The sequence below is a fragment of the Vulpes vulpes genome, chromosome 4, assembly GCF_048418805.1.
Source record: "Vulpes vulpes isolate BD-2025 chromosome 4, VulVul3, whole genome shotgun sequence".
NCBI classification, from domain to species: Eukaryota; Metazoa; Chordata; class Mammalia; order Carnivora; family Canidae; genus Vulpes; species Vulpes vulpes.
This window is the reverse complement of record NC_132783.1, coordinates 117,075,194-117,086,031: the sequence shown is the minus strand read 5'-3', so window position 1 is coordinate 117,086,031 and position 10,838 is coordinate 117,075,194. Positions and strand designations below refer to the sequence as shown.

The 10,838-nt window shown below is 36.9% G+C and overlaps 1 non-coding gene across 1 annotated transcript; it reads left to right on the top strand.

Moving 5' to 3' along the window:
- Window positions 1-7,309: 7,309 nt before the first annotated feature.
- Window positions 7,310-7,412, top strand: LOC112928996 (U6 spliceosomal RNA). Its single transcript, XR_003236830.1, has one exon. It is a non-coding gene; the product is annotated as a U6 spliceosomal RNA (small nuclear RNA).
- The last annotated feature ends 3,426 nt before the right edge of the window (window positions 7,413-10,838 follow it).

Genomic DNA, 10,838 nt, shown 5'->3' with positions numbered 1-10,838 from the left:
GGGATCCCTGGGTGGCGCAGCGGTTTGGCGCCTGCCTTTGGCCCACGGCGCGATCCTGGAGACCTCGGATCGAATCCCACGTCGGGCTCCCGGTGCATGGAGCCTGCTTCTCCCTCTGCCTATGTCTCTGCCTCTCTCTCTCTCTCACTGTGTGCCTATCATAAATAAATAATTTTTTTTTAAAAAGTTACTCTCTTCTATTGTGTTTTCTTCTGACAAGTCTGCTGTAATTCTTATTACAGAAGAATATGTCTTTTTTTCTTTCGCTTTTTGTATTTTCCCTTTATCACTGGATTTAAGCAATTTGATTATGGTGATACTTGTATAGTTTTATTCATAATTATTATGCTGTGGGTTTCAGCCAGAATTTTTTTCACAAAAAAATTTACCACTATCTTGATGCAGCGCATCATAGTTAATCTACAAGAAAGTCAAAGGTATATGGGCAATGGTCATGAGTACATGTGCAATTAATTTGCACACTTAAGTTGTATCACTCAGACTGATGCAGCAATGGGTGATTTATTACTATGAACTATAAACTGTGATTACTCATATCAGGGCTCAGGGGTAAAACAGTGGCAGTAACTAAAGAAGGTAGATAATCTATGCTGAGTTCATTTGATATTAAAATGAGTTCTTTCAGACCTATTTTTGAGGGCTGCTATGCTGGTTTTAGAATTTTCCTCCAACATTCTGCACCCATTACAGAAAACTGAGAGTTTTTGTATCATGAAAAGGGGTTCCCTGAGACACATAAATTTCATTACTAAAATGGTATAGTTCCAGACAAACCTGGATAATTTATGACCCTAGGGTCAACATGGTTGGAACTCATTGTACCAAAAGGTCTGTAATTTTCCTTTAGTTAAAATTTTTAAAAGCACATTACACAGATCGATGAAGAATAAGAAGACAAAGTGCCTGATCTTCAAACCAAGGTCAACTGTGATGAAAATAGTTTTAGTAAAGACTATGGACTTCAGAAGACAGAGAGAAGGAAGCGATAGAAAAATATTTGGCACACAAGTATGAATAGTTACTATATGTCTGCCACTAGGATTACCAAAGAAAATGGAGCATACTCTGAATTCTAGGAAGTGGTCCCAGTAAATTCCATGGAGAAATTTATTTTGACCATGTCTTAAGTTATGAGATTGTTAATGCAAGTCAAAATGGTGACACTGTTCATGAGGAACAGATGGTTAGGTCATAAATTGTATGTGATGTGTATCCAACTGGATATGAAGTTAGCTTTTTTATACAGACCCAGGCTGTGATACTGGAGATGGCTATAGATCAGAGTAGATGAGAGGAGGAAAGACAGAGGGCGGGAGGGAATGATGGATGTTGAATTTAAGCTGGCCTTGTGACTTGTTTTAATAGTAAAATACTGCAGAAATAAGTTTGTGCTAATTCCTATCCTAAGCCTTAAAAAAGGCTTGAGAGCTTCCAATTCTGTACTCTGAGAATCCAGCCACCCTAGAAAAGAGAGTGATTATCCTGAAACTACAATACTTTTAAGGAAGCCTAAAGTGAGCCACCTGGAGAGGCCAGATGGAGGAAAATCAAAGTGCTCCAGATGATAGCCCCACATGAGATCCCCACCTTCCACAAAGGCCCAACTGCCACCATCTTGGACATTCCAAGCTAGTTGAACCTCCAGTGAATGAACCATCTTGGACATTCCAAACCAGTTGAACCTCCAGCAAGCCATCTTGGACATTCCAAATCAGCTGAATGACTGCAGCCACAGTTCATACCATTTAGAGAAGAACTACCCAGGTAAGCCTACCTATCCCACAGACTATAAGCAGTGATAATTGTTGCTGATTGAAACCAGTACGCAAGGCAGGTGACACAGGCCCTGAGCAATTGGCCTCATAGCTGTGTCTGTATGTGCAAATGGATCACTAACATGGGAGAGCAAGAGCAATAGTGGTGATAACAGTGGGTACAGCCCCAAGAGAGAAGAGAGGCTCCACATGGGACAGCACAGGGACCTGGGTGGGAGGCTGCCTTGCTAACCAGTCCTGGATCCCACCCCTCTAGTGACTATAATTATTAACTCTCTTGCCTAAGTACCAGAACAGGTACTGTAGATGCCCAGGCAGTAATCTTTGTCAGCAAATTCTTATAAAATAACAGCATATCCATGGACATTGCAATAAAGCATATCAAGAAGCTATTAGAATTCTTCAAAGAGTTCAGAGTCTCCGAAAATTTGAAAATTGCTGGGTCAATATAAATACCCACAGGCTTAGAAATACAAATTACATTTCAAGGTCACCTAATTCAACAGAAAAAAACTCCATTTTTTTACATAAAGCTTTGCATAAACCAATTATTAACAAGACAATTTGAAAATTAATTTTTCCTTTTAATTGAAAATATAGACAATGCATAAACAGGTGGTGTGTGTTATTTCATGAAGGCACTTTTGGTTCCTTGCATGACCTCCACAAGTTACAGGAAATGTTATAGGAAACATTAAATTGCCATTGCATAACCTTTAAAGTTAAATTCAGACAGGAAACTCAGCTGTATGAAAATCTAAATCATTTCAGAAAAAGTGTTGTGAAACACTTGTACATTTACAATTGTAAATGTACTGTAATTTATACTTCAAGATAATTTATCAGAAATATTTCCCAGTGATGTTACAGTCTATAAAAATACTCTTAACAGTTCCAGGAATGGTTGCATCAGTGGAAATAGTCTTTTCAAAATTGAAAATTATGAAAAATTAGTTGCAATCTTGGTTTTGCCAAGAGCAACTCACTTTACTTTCAATTATATCAATTTGAAAATAAAGTTACTAAAGGCATAAATTTTGAAGACATAATAAATTAGCATAAAGGCAAGCCAAAAATATCTAAATCAAGATACTACAATAATATAGTACTTTGTTCATTATTTTATATAAATTTTGACACCAAACTAATATTTTTTTACAATTTAAAAATTTATATTCTTATATATCACTATTACCTCTATTATATTTTATAAGTAACAAAATATTTTTAGAGGTAAAATCTTAATATTTTAGTATTCTTATTAGTCCTTTCTTTTGAATTTTTGAACAAGTGTCCCCATATATTCATTTTGCAGTGGGCCCTAACATAATACAATAGGTCACACACACTCCTATTTACTCAATTATTTTTGCTTTATGGTTAGAATTTTTCATTTGCAGGCCATATACAATTTGCTTCAATATTCTTTCAGTTAGTTTATATGTTGATACATTTAAAAAATTATAATACCTTTAAGAATATTTTAATATTTAGCATGATGCTCATAGTGCACTGCAGTTGTATTTCATCTGTATTTGAAAGAACACAAATAGTGGTTTGTATTATTTGAAAGAAAAGTAACAAGAGTACCAACTACACCCTAGTTTTGATTTCACAGCTCCAGGTACTCTGGCCTCATTGCTCTTCCTGGAAATGTCCCTAAAGTTTAGAACAATGCCTGTTACAGAGTAGGTATCCAGTAAATATCTGCCAAATGAATAAAAAATTTCTTGATTCTGTGCATGGGAAAATAGAGGTTTAAGTAACTGCAGCTCTTCAACTTATTGTTATTTAATATATATTTTGTAGGGATAGAGAATGTATGACCTAGGATTGCCTTCAGCTGAAAACACGATTGTTGGAGGAAGGGCAGGCCTGGGAGTTTAGAGATGATAATGTAAGAGTCAGTGAACATCAGTTGAGATCGGGAGAAATGAGGTAGAGTCTATGATAAGCTAGCAGCAATTGGATAAGGACTAAGTCACCCAGTAGTTATGACAGGTTACTTCATATGTAGTATGACTTCTTTGTGTTCATGGTACCTACACCCCTTACTGACCAGAAAAGTCCATGAATTAGACCTACTGTTTCTGGCCTGAGTGTGGTAGCTCTTACGACATTGGCAGCAATATTTTTTTGGCATCTGATTCAAGTGACAGAGTCTGTAGAAAAAAATCCAGATAAGTTCTTAAGTTGACATTGCCATAATTAAGACATTGGGCTGAATGTTTTGAAAAACAAAGAAACGTCAAAGCTCTCAAAATCTTCCCTTAAACCATGTGGCTAAAGGTTAAAGACTGGCAGGAAAAATTTAAATAATAGTATAGGTGACCTACTTGACAACCCTTTCTTCTACATTTGAGTTAATTTTTTGGATATTAGTTGCTTCGTGTTATTTTTAAACAATTTACATAGGATAGAAATTTAAAATGCATTTATCTAAAATGCTGACAAACTCACTATAATTATGTATACTATATATATAGGTATAGATGATTAATTCTAATTGAATTATTCTCTTTATCCCAAATATTTTTCTTTCTAATGCTGAATCCCCTTAGACTCTAAATTCAAAATTGGAACAATATCACAGGATATCTGATATGTAAGTTAGATCCCCATGTAAAATTAAGCCAAGTATCATGGGCTCCATGATAAAATATCTAGTTCATAAAAAAGAACCAAATTAATCATAATATGGAGTAATTTTTGTTTTCTATTTATTGTGAAGTTGAGGTTATTCATCAGACATATAGTTTAGTGTTCAAGGTGTAGTGTTCATTATAATTACTAGGTTTTACTCCAGTCCAGCTGAACGTTTAGAGCTGTGTAAACATGGATTCAAAACCCCAAAATGGGGGCACCTGAATGGCGCAGTCAGTTGAGTCTCCGACTCTTGGTTTTGGCTCAGGTCATGGTCTCGTGGTCCTGAGATGAGGCCAGGCCTGGGGCTCTGCACCCCGCCTTAGCATGGAGTCTGCTTAGGACTGTCTTTCCCTCTCCCTCTACTCCTCTGCCATGCTCATGTGTGTGCATGTGCTCCCTCTAAAAAATAAATCTTAAAAAATAATGTTTTCTAACTCTAGCTACTGGAAAAGAAGCTTGACATATGGTAATATGGAAATGTTTTCTGGAAATATCAAGTTGATACTCTTTCCAGTTATACTGGATTCAGCAAGTACCAAGAGTTTTGACTCCATCTTTCCCAGGCTCTGTTAGAACACCACACAGACACTGAGAATAGTATGTACATATGCTGTTCAGATTTTGAGTGTTAAGTAAATAGAATTCCCTGAAATAAACAGAAGAGAAAAAGAAGGCTCATAATTACTTTTTGGTTTTTGGCCCAATCTAACTGGAGTGATGGCATTGCCATTCATAGAGTCTGGGTAACTGCTGGTGAAACAGAGGGAAAGTAATAGTTCCCTATATGCTTATCTTTTTATCAATATGTAAGAGCTCCTTAATGGTAGGGAAATACAGCTTTCACTTGACCTAAGTTGCCATTTTTATTGTTTTATGGGTTATTTTTTAACATTACTAATTGTAAATTTTTGATACTTATATTTTATTGTGGGTACATTTTTCATCACACTTTTTTTTTAAATTTATTTATTTATGATAGTCACATAGAGAGAGAGAGAGAGAAGAGGCAGAGACACAGGCAGGCAGAGGGAGAAGCAGGCTCCATGTACCGGGAGCCCGACGCGGGACTCGATCCCGGGTCTCCAGGATCGCGCCCCAAGCCAAAGGCAGGCGCTAAACCACTGCGCCACCCAGGGATCCCCTTCATCAGACTTTTAAGTGCCTTTCTCACACAAAAAATGTTAAATAACCCTTAATCTTCTTTTTTTTTTAATTTTTATTTATTTATGATAGTCACACAGAGAGAGAGAGAGGCAGAGACACAGGCAGAGGGAGAAGCAGGCTCCATGCACCGGGAGCCCGATGTGGGACTCGATCCCGGGTCTCCAGGATCGTGCCCTGGGCCAAAGGCAGGCTCCAAACCGCTGCGCCACCCAGGGATCCCTAACCCTTAATCTTCTTAAATACATTTTAATTTAATCTTAACACTTAGAGCTTTGATCCATTTGAAGTTATTCTACAGTAAAGTATGTAATATAAGTGGAAATTTATTTTTCCTTCTAGGGCTGTCCAGTGGCCTCAAGTATCAAGTCTAATTATTGAATATTTCATCTTTTCTAGGCTGATATTAATCACCAACTTTATAATATAAAATTTAGTATGAGCTTATTGTTTTGTTCTTTTGAGAAGATAATATACAAAATCCAAGTTTCGAAATTTGAATCTCAAGAGCCATTGGAACATCTGTGTATCTCTGGATCCTTCCTCTAACTCATATCTATTGTTCATGCTTTTCTGCCTCTCTGAAGTCTATTGTGCTGCATATATTGAAACATTCTTGAACTTCATCAGAAACAAACTGATCAATGTATCATTTCTATTTCTAATTTACTCTAAATATATTCATTCCATCTATCATGCCTGCTGCATTTAGTCTTGCTCCCTGCTTTGCATTCCATGCCCCATCTATCCTCACTGTAGACAGAGATGGAAAGCTGGAAAGTATATAAAAAGAAGTTCTAGACTATGAAGAATTATGGGCCCAGAGGATGGCTAAGAGAGGTGAGGGTCAGAAATATTCCCATTGAAGCCAATGTCCCTTTCATGCATGCTCAGAAATGTGTCATTGTCTTCTACCAGGTACCTTAAGAGAAGCCATATTTGGGACGCCTGGGTGGCTCAGAGGTTGAGCATCTGCCTTCAGCTCAGGTCGGATCCCAGGATCCTGGGATCAAGTTCCTCATAGAGCTCCCCGCAGGGAGCCTGCTTCTCCCTGTCTCTGCCTCTCTCTCTGTATCTCTCATGAATAAATAAATAAAATCTTAGAAGAGAGAGAGAGAGAGAGAGAGAAGCCATGTTTCACAATGCACAGTATGGTGTCTGGGGAGCACAGGATGATCTGGCATATGCTAATTCACTCTCAATACTCCCTGCGCTCTCTATACTGTAATTGATGCAGGTCCCTGCAAAAAAAAAAAAAAAAGAAAGAAAGAAAGAAAGAAAAAAGAATTAACAACAGCTCTCTCTCCTCCATGTAAACACTGATGGAATTTACAAGTAGGAAGATAACCAAAGAAGTTCTCGTCAGCAGAATTTTTGCATTGCTTATGGATGGGGGAGCATAATTTAGAGAACAGAAGTTAGTCACGTAGGTTCTCTGTGTAACTGATGGAATGTCAAAACTAAGAAGCTCTGAACTTAAGTAGTTTCTTCGGGCAACCTATGCAACACATGTACAACACACACAGTGAACACTCATCTCTTCGCATGAAAACCAAATACATCCCAGTGCAAAAATTTTTTTTTTTTTGGCAGTACAGAAGATAGTTTGGACCCTTCCAGAGATAGATGTTGCTTTCTTTATGTTTGCATTTTGCTTGTATCCTTCACTAATCGTTAGTAAAATTTGCTATTAAGTAAAGTACAATGTTCACTTTGGCAGCACATATACTAAAATTGGAACAATACAGAGAAGATTAGCATGGCCTCTGCACAAGGATGACACACTATTAAGTAAAGTGCATAATTTCTAGGGCCCTGCTTTGACAATTTGACCTCTGTGGATAGACTGTAAAGGACTTTTAATCAGAGCTGTGCCATTCAACCAGATTTTAGTGTTTCTGAAATTGCTATGCTTATGCTCAGCTTCTCATTATTATCTTATTTTCTTAAAATTTTCAATTATTTCAAGTTTTTAAATTTTCTTGTTCTTGTTTTTTTTTTTTCAGCTACTTTTGATTGCTTGGAGTAATCATTAATTTTGATAAAATTATTCATAAAATCATTGTTTTCTCTAAGTTGTAGAGGAGATTACAGTCCTCCTGTTTGGTTCATCATATTCAAAATGCTCAAACTAGAACCAAAACACTTGATTTCTTAGTTGAGCTGCTTGTTCCCTTCTCATTTCACAGGAATAGAAAGTTCCTCACATGTTCTCATCAAGACCAGTAATGCCAAAGCGGTCCATCTGGTATGTAAAGCTGCAAGGTGTTATCTGGAGCCTAAGGCAATCTGGAAACCTCTAAGCACATAATTAAAAGCCACATTCTGAAAATGACAGAACACATGGGAAAAGTCTATTCTCCAATAAATCTTCAGTCCTGGAAACTGAACTCAAAAAGACTGTGCTCTGTTCCACCCTAAACTCCAGGCTCAACCAGAAAAAGGGGACAACTATTTCTGTTTCAGGTTAGTTTGTCTATAATTATGTCTCATTGCCTGAAGAAGTGTTTTAAAACTGAATGCATATTGTTGAATTTCTAACAGAAAGGAAAATGATTCTGAATTCCTGTACTATACATTTTAGGCAACCTAACCAAATATTATTCTCTTCTCTGATCTTTATTATTTTCTTCTTTCTGCTAGCTTTGAGTTTACATTGTTCTTTTTCTAGTTCTTTAAGGTATATAAGTTGTCGAACTGAAATCTTTTTAACATAAGCATTTACAGCTATAAATTGTCTCTTTAATACTGCTTTTATCATATTCTATAAGTTTTAGCATGCGTCTTGTTTTCATTTGTCTCAAAATATTTTCTAATATCACTTGCAATTTCTTTGACCTGTTAGTTGCTTAAAAGTGTGGTGTTTAATTTCCACATATGTGTGAATATTTTGGTTTTCTTTCTGCTATTGATTTTTTATTTACATTTCATCGTGATTGGAAAGGTACTTTGTGTGATTTTAGTCTTTTAAAATTTATTAATGATTGTTTTGTGGTCTAATAACGTATTGTCTATCCTGAAGAATGCTCATGTGCACTTAAGAAAAATATTTTCTGTTGTTGTTGGGAAGAATGGCTTGTATGTGTCTATAAGGTGTATTTGGTACTTTGGTGGTGTTCAAGTCCTCTATTTCCTTATTGATACCATGTCCGGTTGTTTCGTACATTATTGAAAATGAGGTATTGAAGTTTCCCACTGTTGTTTTTTTTTTAATGTTTTTTTAAAATTATTTATGATAGTCACACAGAGAGAGAGAGAGGCAGAGACACAGGCAGAGGGAGAAGCAGGCTCCATGCACCGGAAGCCCGACGTGGGATTCAATCCCGGGTCTCCAGGATCCGGCCCTGGGCCAAAGGCAGGAGCTAAACCGCTGCTCCACCCAGGGATCCCCCCACTGTTGTTATAGATCTGTCTACTTCTGTCTCCAATTCTAAAAATATTTACTTCATACAGTTTAGAGCTATGTTTATATGTGTATAGTTGTTTTATCTTCTTGGTGAATTGATCCTTTTATCATTTTTTTTTTTAATTTTTTTATTTATTTATGATAGTCACAGAGAGAGAGAGAGAGAGAGGCAGAGACACAGGCAGAGGGAGAAGCAGACTCCATGCACCGGGAGCCCGACGTGGGATTCGATCCCAGGTCTCCAGGATCACGCCCTGGGCCAAAGGCAGGCGCGAAACCGCTGCGCCACCCAGGGATCCCTGATCCTTTTATCATTATATAATGTCCTTCTTGTCTCTTATAACAGTTTTTAACTTAAAGTCTATTTTATCTGATATTAGTATAGACACCCTGTTCTCTTTTAGCTACTATTTGCATGGATATCTTTTTCCCATCCTTTCATTTACACATTATGGTATCCTTAGATCTAAAGTGAGTCTCTGTAGATAGTATATAGTTGGATCATTTATTTTAACTTTTATTTATCTTTATTTTTTAAAGATTTTATTTATTTGTGATAGAAAGCAAGTGAGAGAGAGAGCATGAGAAGAGGGGAGGGGCTCCACCAAGCAGAGAGCCCAATTCAGGGCTAGATCCCTAGACCCTGGGATCATGACCTGAGCTGAAGTCTGCCACCTAACCAAATGAGCCACCCAGGTGCCCCTAGTTGGATCATGTTTAACCCATTTTGTCAATTTCTACCTTTTGATTGTGGATTTTAATCCATTGACATTTAAAGTCTTTGCTGATAAGATAGGACTTACTTCTGCCATCTTGTCATTGGTTTTTTTCTGTCTTATAGTTTTTGTCCCTCACTTCCTTCATGACTACTTTTCTTTGTATTTAGTTAATTTTTTCTACTCACATGTTTTTATTCCCTTCTCATTTCCTTTTGGTGTATATTTTATAAATACTTTTTGTGGGATCCCTGGGTGGCTCAGCGGTTTGGCGCCTGCCTTTGGCCCAGGGCGCGATCCTGGAGTCCCGGGATCGTGTCCCGCGTCAGGCTCCTGGCATGGAGCCTGCTTCTCCCTCTGCCTATGTCTCTGCCTCTCTCTCTCTCGCTCTATGTCTATCGTGAATAAATAAGTAAAATCTTTTAAAAAAATACTTTTTGTGATTACCATGGGGATTACATATAACATCCTAAAGTTATAACAGTCTATGTTTAATTGATACCAATTTACTTTCAGTCATATCCAAAAATTCTACTTCTTTACAACTCTACCTCTCCTTTTTAATTGATGCTATAAATGAAACTTTATATATTATGAGCCTATTAATGTAGATTTATATTTTCTATGCATTTGTCTTTTAAATCCTATAGAAAATAAAAAGTGGAGTTACAAGCCAAAAGCAGTACAAGCATACCTCAGAGATATTGCAGGTTTAGTTCCAGACCACTGCAATAAAACAAATATTGCAATAAAGCAAGTCAAATGAAGTTTTTGGTATCCTAGTACATAAAAAAGTTAGTTTTTAAACAATTAAATCAAGACGAGGGGACTAAGTGAGAGGAACACCAGGAGGAATTGTCCATTAGTAGCCATCAATGTAAGACATTACCACAGTCTCCCATCTTTCCCTTTCCAAATGGTAATGTTCATTGTGATTATCCTGTCTCTGTTCGTTCATTGACTCTTGGGTGTGGAGACAGATAAATTGTGATTTTTAGTTCACAAGTCTCTGAAGTAAGAGAAGAGTACATCTGAAACCTACATAGAAACTAACATGAGAAAAAAAAAAAAAAAAAGAAACTAACATGAGATCCTGGACTTTGAACCCCGGCA